General features: G+C 36.8%; 1 long non-coding RNA gene across 1 annotated transcript; it reads right to left on the bottom strand.

Annotated features, from left to right (window-relative positions):
• Positions 1-361: 361 nt before the first annotated feature.
• LOC134856531 (uncharacterized) lies at positions 362-7599 on the bottom strand. Its single transcript, XR_010164826.1, has 3 exons — positions 7568-7599; positions 6726-6881; positions 362-465 (listed from the first exon to the last, which is right to left on the bottom strand). It is a non-coding gene; the product is annotated as an uncharacterized LOC134856531 (long non-coding RNA).
• Positions 7600-8583: the final 984 nt, after the last annotated feature.

The raw sequence follows: 8583 nt of genomic DNA, 5'->3' as shown, positions 1-8583 counted from the left end.
GAACATGTATTGGATGTAAAACAGGAAACACAATATTTTCGTCTGTAGATCATTGCTCTTTTCTTTCCGCTAAATTTACTCGAGTAGAAAAATATTCAGACCAATTTTTCTCGACGAGATTTTTGATTTTTTGTTAAGAGAAGTGTTGGAAGTCAAATCACGACCAAAAAGAATACAATATAACCACACTTGTCCCGATACGGGGGTTCCTTGAGGTACTTGATTTCGCCGGAGAAACACTTGAGGTACCTAAAATTGGCTGGAGAATAAACCACCCTAGTCCAAACCTCTACATCGAGTGACGTGTTCTGAACAATGAATAACCAGCAGTCAATAGTTAACCACTCACAGTTGGCTCATTATCTTCCTTCCACCTCTCTTCGTCAAATGGATTCAATTTTATGTCATCTATTTCGTGCTCTATTTTGTGCCATAGTTTGTCCAGGTCTTTGACATCCGCACCAGCTGGACATAAGCGGAAAGGAACCCATTTCTTTTAAGGCAAAAAATTTGAAAGTTACAAACTCCACTTAGATTTGGCTTCAAACTACTCTTAAGAAACAAAAAAGAATCTTAAAACCTTAACTGCTTAAAAATATCAAATCATCATGATAGACTGATAACCGAAAAATATCAGGCGGAGTGGCGGTGAAGTGGTTACTCTCAAAAGGTCGGTTGTTCGAGGCCCACCAAGATCCGTGCTCGTTGCTGGAGGGTGAGGCTACATTACCCAGCCTAAAATAGTAGTAAAAAAATTGCATGTAGTTCATAAGCAGAAGCACAACCAACAGCTGTTATCCGTGATAAGGTTCTCTGTAACAGCTCGTATGTTGGTCCTTTCCCTCGAGGATAAATGGTCTTATCTTTTAAAGCATTAAAATTAAAGCTTACTTTTTTGCTCAGACCTTACTGTCTTTCTGATCTATCCCGCACCGGAGTTCCATGGATAATAATCGATTGAATTGAATTTTCGTGGTCTGTCTCAATAAATTTTGATAATAATCGATTATAATCGATTAAAAATAGATTTTAATAAAGCTATTTTTCTAAGCAATAAAATCCGAAAATAATCGATTATAAAGAAAGAAAATGAAACTTATTTTCGAGGCAAAATAATCAATTTTAATCGATTATAATGGATTATAATCCATTTACTTAAAAATTTTGTTTGTTTTCGTTTTTTCAAAATATTACCAAAACTAAGTTAGTTATTTTGTTCACTCGCTAAATTTCTTTTTTTCTTTTTTCAATCGCGTTCATCAAAACTTACAAAATTTACTTATAGATCCCACACCACCCCCTCCCCCCATGTTTACCCGTACTACAGTAATCTGTCCCGGTAGGTAGGGGTGTTTAGTGGGGGGTTTTTTACGTGGAGGGTGAGTGTACGTGAGGGGGACGTGGGGGGGGGGGGGTAAGTGAAGGGGGGACATGGGGCGGGGGGTACGTGGAGGGGGTACGTGAAGGGGGATGTTACGAGAAGGAGTGTACACGGGGGGTTATGGAGCGCGTACGTGGGGATGGGGTACGTGGGGGACGTGTCGGGGGGTACGTGAAGGGGTACGTGGGGAGGGGGTTACGTGAAGGGGTGTACATGGGGGTTATGGAGGGGGGTACGTGGGGATGGGGTACGTAGGGGGACGTAGGGGGGGGGAGGGGGGTGTAAGTGAAAGGGGTACTTGGGGTGGGGGTTACATGAAGGGGGTACGTGGGGTGGGACGTGAAGGGCGGTACGTGGGGGACGTGAAGGGAGTAAGTGGGAGAACGGGGTGTACGTGAAACGTGAAGGGGGGTACGTGGAGGATTACGTAGGCAACTGGTCAAAAATGCCCTTTTGGGCACTTTTTGGAAAATTACCACATATTGGCCGCCCCCTGGATGAACGTGTCCGTTCGAGTTTTCCAGAAAGTTGCAAAATATAGAGTCATCATGTACAAAATTTAATCAATTTTTATGGATTTTATGTACAAAAAATAATCCATTATAAACGGGTGGGGGGGTATAAACTAAGATGGGGGGGGGGGTAGTAAAATGAGGGGGGTTAATTGGAGGGGGGGGGGGGGTAAATCAAAAACTCCCCTCTCATCATGTACAAAATTTAATCAATTTTTATGGATTTTATGTACAAAAAATAATCCATTATTTTGAAAACAAAAATGGATTATAATCAATTATAATGGATTATAATGGTTTTTTCTTCGAAAAAAAAAAATTTAATGACCACAATCGATTACGTGGGCTAAATTTGCTACAAAATTGGATTATAATGACAACATTTCAAACAACATTTTTCCATTATAATCGATTATGATCCATGGAACTCCGGTGCGGGATGAATTGATTACTGAGAACTCATAGCTCTTTTCCAAAGGCAGATCTAGGATTTTCTCAAGGGGGGGGGCAGATTTGTAACATTCCTAAAAAAACAGTTGGTTAAAAATTAAAAATTGTCTTTAAGAAAAAATATCATAAATCATCTGTTACTTTCTTCAAAATCATAGCAAAAATTAGCACTTGAAAACTTGAGATCTGGAAGCTTTTAACTAGTAGCCCAAAAACTGGTTTTTGTGTTTATAATTCATTTTACGTGCAAATTTTGTAACATTTTGTGTGCAATTTTGTCAATATTTATCCTTTTTTGTGTGGCGGAGTGGCCGAGTGGCAAAAATCTTAAAGTGTGTCAGCCAAAAATGGATATATCAAAATAGTACAAAGGGGGCAAAATTTATTCTTTTATTTGACTTCTTTCAGTTATCATTATTTTAGAGAATTATACTTTCATTTGACTTGTTGCAGTTATCATCGTTTTAGTTTTTACCTTTTTGCAAATATATGTGCTGTTTTTTCCATTTTGTTTGTTAATAATGTCGTAGCTTTAAACGGACTTTCCCACACCGGATTTCCATGGTAATTATTCGACTATAATAAAAAATTGATTACCCCACTTTGCCCCCATCGGCATTTTCCCAAACCCCCTCCCCCACTTCTCTACGTTTATCGCTCCGCCCACCCCCATGCTTACTAAAGTTTATGCCCAACCCCCCAAGTTTACAGTTTACCCCAACCCCGCAGTTTGTTTACCATTTTGAACGGGGACGGGGGAGGTAGTAGATTCAGTTGTTCAGGTTACCCTCCCCCCATATTTTTACCCCCCTCCACCCGAGTGAATGGGTGGGGGAGGGGGTTTAAACTAAGATGGGGGGGGAGTAAATTGAGGGGGGTTAATTGGGGGGGGGGGGGGGGGGGTAAATCAAAAACTCCCTTCTTCCAAAGTCTACCAATAAATACCTACCCATAAAGGGGGGGGGGGCGAATGGAGGTTGTGGTAAACTGGCTTTTTCTTTTGTGGGGGGGTTGTAAACGGGGGGGGGTGTAAACAGGGAGGAAAACGAGGGGGAGGGGGGTAAACGGCGGGGGGATGTAAGCAGGGAGGAAAACGGGGAGGGGCAAGGGAGGGGTAAACAGGGGGGTTGAGTAACAACAGGGAGGGGGTAAACGGGGTAAATAAGACAAAAACTTTTATAAAAATTGAAAAGTGAAATGTAACATTTTATGAAACCTAATACGTAGCAACTGCACTAAACAGGAAATGCGATAACTTTGAGAAAAAGTTGTAAATTTCATGACTAACCTCTCAAAAAAAATCCATTATAATGGCATAAAAGAAATATACTCCATTTTCAATGGATTATAATAGATTATATTGGACTATAATCGTTTTTTATTTTTCGAAAAAAAAAAACGATTTTAATGACCACATAATCGATTACGTCTAAATTTGCCACAATATTGTATTATAATGACAACATTTTAAACAACATTTTTCCATTATAATCGATTAATATCCATGGAACTCTGGTGCGGGATGATTTGATTACTGAGAACTCATAGCTATTTTCCAGGGGCGGATCTAGTATTTTCTCAAGGGGGGCAGATTTGTAACATTCCTAAAAAACAGTTGGTTAAAAAGTTAAATGTGACTTTAAGAAAAAAAACATCATAAATCATCTGTTACTTTCTTCAAAAAACATTCAAAAATTAGCGCACGAATACCTGCGATTAGAAAGCTTTTAACTAGTTGCCCAAAAGCTGGTTTTTGTGTTTATAATTCATTTAACGTGCAATTTTTCATACATTTTGTGTGCAATTTTGTCAATATCTATCCTTTTTTTGTGGCGGAGTGGCGGAGTGGCAAAAAATTTAAGGTCTGTCAGCCAAAAATGGATAAATCAAAATAGTTCAAAGAGGGACCCTTCGGGTTGGCACGGGGTCGAATCCCCTTGGAAGAGCAAAGCCCCCATAAATCCGCTACTGCTTTCGGCAAAAGTTATTCTTTCATTTGACTTCTTTCAGTTATCATTGTTTTAGAGAATTATACTTTCATTTGACTTGTTGCAGTTATCATTGTTTTAGTTTTTACCTTTCTCAAAAAATATGTGCTGTTTTTTCCATTTTGTTTGTTAATTAAGTCGTAACTTTGAACGCATTTTTCCGCACCGGAGTTTCTTGGATAATAATCGATTATAATGTAAAATTGTTGTCTAAAATGTTGTCATTATAATCCGTTATTGTGGCAAATTTAGACCACGAAATCTATTATATTGTCATTATAGTCGATTTTTTTTGTAAAAAAAAACAACCCTTTCAAATCCATTATAGTGGAAAATACTCCATTTAAAATCCTTTATAATGGATTATAATCCATTTAAAATCCACTATATTTGATTATAACGGAAAATAATCCATACATTTTTTTTGCAAAATCATTCGCAAAACTTGCAACATTTCTGCGTAACTCACGACCTACTCGCAATCTAAACCTACTCGAATTAACCCACCCCCCACTTTGCCCCACATTGGCGTTCTCCCAAACCCTCTCCCCCCAGTTCTCTACGTTTATCCTATGTGTACTAAAGTTTATGCCCAACCCCCCAAGTTCACAATTTATCCCCCCACCAGTTTGTTTACCATTTTGAACGACGGGGACGGGGAGGGGAAAAGACTCAGTTGTTCAGGTTACCCTCCCCCACATTTTTACCGGGGGATGTAAGTAGAGAGGAAGACGGGAGAGGGGTGGAGGTTAACAGGGGAGGGGGTAAACAGGGAGGGGGTTAAACAGGGAGGGGGTAAACGGGGTATATAAGACAAAAATTAATATAAAAATTGAAAACCTAATAGGTAGCAATTGCAAGAAACAGGAAATGCGATCTCTTTCAGAAAAAGTTGGAATCTTCATGACTAACCTCTCGAAAAAATCCATTAGAATTGATTATAACCAATTATAAGTGATTATATTGGCATTAAAAATATAATCTATTTTAACTGGATTATAATCGATTATAATGGATTATATTGATGAAAAAAATAATGGATCACAATCCATTTTTTATGCGTTGTAATCAATTTTTTTTGTAACTTCATAGATACTGACTATAAAATGACAATTTAAACGATTATTATCCATGGAACTCAAGTGCGGGTAAATCCATTATTAATTCAAAACCATTGTCCCAGTGTTGACAAAAACGATTTGAAACTTTTTTTAGTCGGTTTTATTTTTATTTTGAGCAAACTATGCAATCGAGTAACGTTCGTTCTATAAAATTAAGTCATTTATGATGAAAGACGTAATTTTGCAAACAAAAAACTAATTTTAAGTGCTTCTCTCAGAATTTTCATGACAAAAAAACTTAAATAAGAGATAGTAGAAATTTTGCAAAAAATAGAAAATTTTTTAGGAGAGATATAGATAGATAGATAGATAGATAGAGAGAGAGAGAGAGAGAGAGAGAGAAAGAGACAGAGAGAGAGAGAGAGAGAGAGAGAGAGAGAGAGAGAGAGATAGAGAGGAGAGAGAGAGTGAGAGAGAGAAGATACAGTATAAAAACAAGTTAGTGTGAGAATTGATACCTTCATTACTTTAAAACCATTCAACCATTGAACTTATCAATTCTCACACCATTCTTCATTTTATACTGTCTCTTTCTCTTCTCTCTCTCATACTTTATTTTGTATTTGTTCAATTGAGAAACTTTAATTCCATGTAATTGCAGAGCAAAGTTTGATGCAGATAAAAGCAAATTAAACAAGGATAGCCGGTTGCTCTGCAAGTAGCACAGAAAGTTTTGTCGGCCTTTAAAAAAGACATTTTTTTTTGTTTTTTCAATGGGTTGTCCTATTCTGGGATGTTGTGATGAGTGAATTATACAAATGCCTGAAAAATAAATACTGAAATATGTATGTTCGATAAGCATGTTGAATAGAGTTGACATTTTTTCTATTTTTTGCCCAATTACTACTCAGTCTTATTTAAATTCTTTTTTGTTATAAAAAGGCTACGAGAAGCACTTAAAATCAGGTTTTCGTTTGTAAAGTTCTCTGTTTCATCATAAATAACTTAATTTTATAGAATGAACGTTACTCGATCACATTGTTTGACCAAAATCAGACTAAAACTCAAAAGTTTCAGACCGTTTTTTGTCAACCCTGGCTAATTGACACTTTTTAAAATTTCGTTCCAATCAGGAATCAGATGAAATGACTTAAATAAAATATATTGCTTGACTCATTCCGATGATTATTTGTTTTACTTGAACAAAACACCCAAATACAAAGTTACTCTCCATTTTCAATAGTCGGAACAATAAGATGGTGGAAGACTCAATAATTAAACCGAAAACGTTACGTCGAAAAAAGATATTTTAATCGCTACTTTTTCCTCGTACCTGAATCAGAAGTGTCCTCTATTTCTGAATGCTGATGATCGTAATCAAATAAATTGGTCGGATCAAAATTAAATTTTGTCCAGTAGTCTTCATAAAAATCCAATGTCAATTCCTTTGTGTAGTCGCTGCACCCCTCTTTTGTCCAGTCGAGGTCGTCTAAAAGTTAGGAGGATCTATCAATGTGCCAAATATTTCGAAAATAAGAAAAACAAAAAACAACCAATTTTTATCATCTATCGCAATTGTCTGATTGTAGTTAAAACTTAGTTCTCCAAACTATTTAAACTTTCTGGGTCCACCGATACCCTTTTGATTCTGCTCGGATTAATGAAAAAATTCAGCTACAACATTATGGCATAAAGTTTAAAATTTCTGTAAACGGTACACTTAACATTGGTTTATTCAAATTGTTTTTTTTTTGCATTTAAAAATTTTGACCTTTGATGTTTGAAACGAACAATATTCTGTGTTAATTAAATTTTTTAATGGCTTCGAAATCCTTTTGAAATTGAGATCCACGTTGAGGAATGTTTTTTTTCAGTTAAATTAGTTTTCTGCTTTGACGGAAAAACTAACCTTTAATTTTTGAAAATCTCTTGCTGACAAAATGAGTCTTGATTTTGGCAATGTAAGCATCACTGCCGTTGGTCAATGATAAAAACACTTTATCATTCTTCGGTTAGTTTTTTTGACAGAAATGGTTCTACTCATGGCACAAAAAACAGTTTTCATTTGCACAGTACTCAAAATTAATGTCTAGAAAAACAGAAAATTTGAGCATTTTTTAGTGTGCGATTGGAAATGCCATGTTGAAAAAATATGATACATCACTAGAATATAACCATGCTTCAGCTCTTCGTACAGGACATCTAAGCCATTGATGACTGGGTCATCTTGCACTAGATGCTCCAATTCCAAAATTTGCGCTTTTTGTCGTCCATTGTTCGATTTAGCTGCGGTCATAGAGATATTGACGATAAAGGAGTCCTTTGCATTATCAAACGATGAATTTTTCTGCACTGATTCATTTTGTTGATTCTTACTGTCGCCATATGTGTCCGTTGCCTGATATTCTTTCAACAACTCTGAAAAAATCCAAATACTTGTCTTTCACAATTGACTATTTTTGACAAAAATTGAAAAAATTGGGCAATCAGAATTGAAGCTGCGGAATGAGAGGAGGAGGGCGTACAAAGTACCCACCCCTCGACACGCTAGTGATCGGCTGTCATTGATTTGAAATTGATTTTGACTTTACTGTCAATAAGGGTTAAAATAGATTCCGAATCGACTCTAAATTTTCCCATAGCTCTGGAATGACTGAGGCTATAGTTTCAATTTACAGTATCTCGCAGCATCTTTTTTTGTTCCAACTTTCCATTAACGAAGTTAATAATGATTTTCAAGATTTGTTAGATTTCGCGATACATAAAAAGTTACATGATCAAGGACGGATGTAGGAGGGGGGGGGGTTGGTTTGCGGATGCCTTCTCTCTCTGCAGGGATTCGACCCCTTGCCGTCCCCTTAATACTATTTTGAGATATCCATTTTTGGCAGACGGACCCTATGTTTTTTCTAAAGGCACCTTTGGCGCCAATTTTAATAATTTTTAGGTTGAAGCCAACGTCGAAAAAAACCTTTTTTTTCTCAAAAATGTCCAAAAAGTGCCTAAAATTGCTTTGTTTGGCCTGTTTTTTCAAAATTTTGCCTACGGCGCAGAAAATTTGGTCAAAACAAGGCCTTTTTAGTGCTTAGGGGGAGCTCAAAAATCAGTTTGGTCGAGCTAAAAATAAGTCAATGAAATTTTTGACAATTGTTTGAAAATACGCCGCCTCGAGAAAATCCACGTACATGACT

The sequence above is a fragment of the Symsagittifera roscoffensis genome, unplaced genomic scaffold (assembly GCF_963678635.1).
Source record: "Symsagittifera roscoffensis unplaced genomic scaffold, txSymRosc1.1 SCAFFOLD_691, whole genome shotgun sequence".
NCBI classification, from domain to species: Eukaryota; Metazoa; Xenacoelomorpha; order Acoela; family Convolutidae; genus Symsagittifera; species Symsagittifera roscoffensis.
The sequence above is the reverse complement of the archived record's forward strand: the minus strand, read 5'-3'. Positions and strand labels throughout refer to the sequence as shown.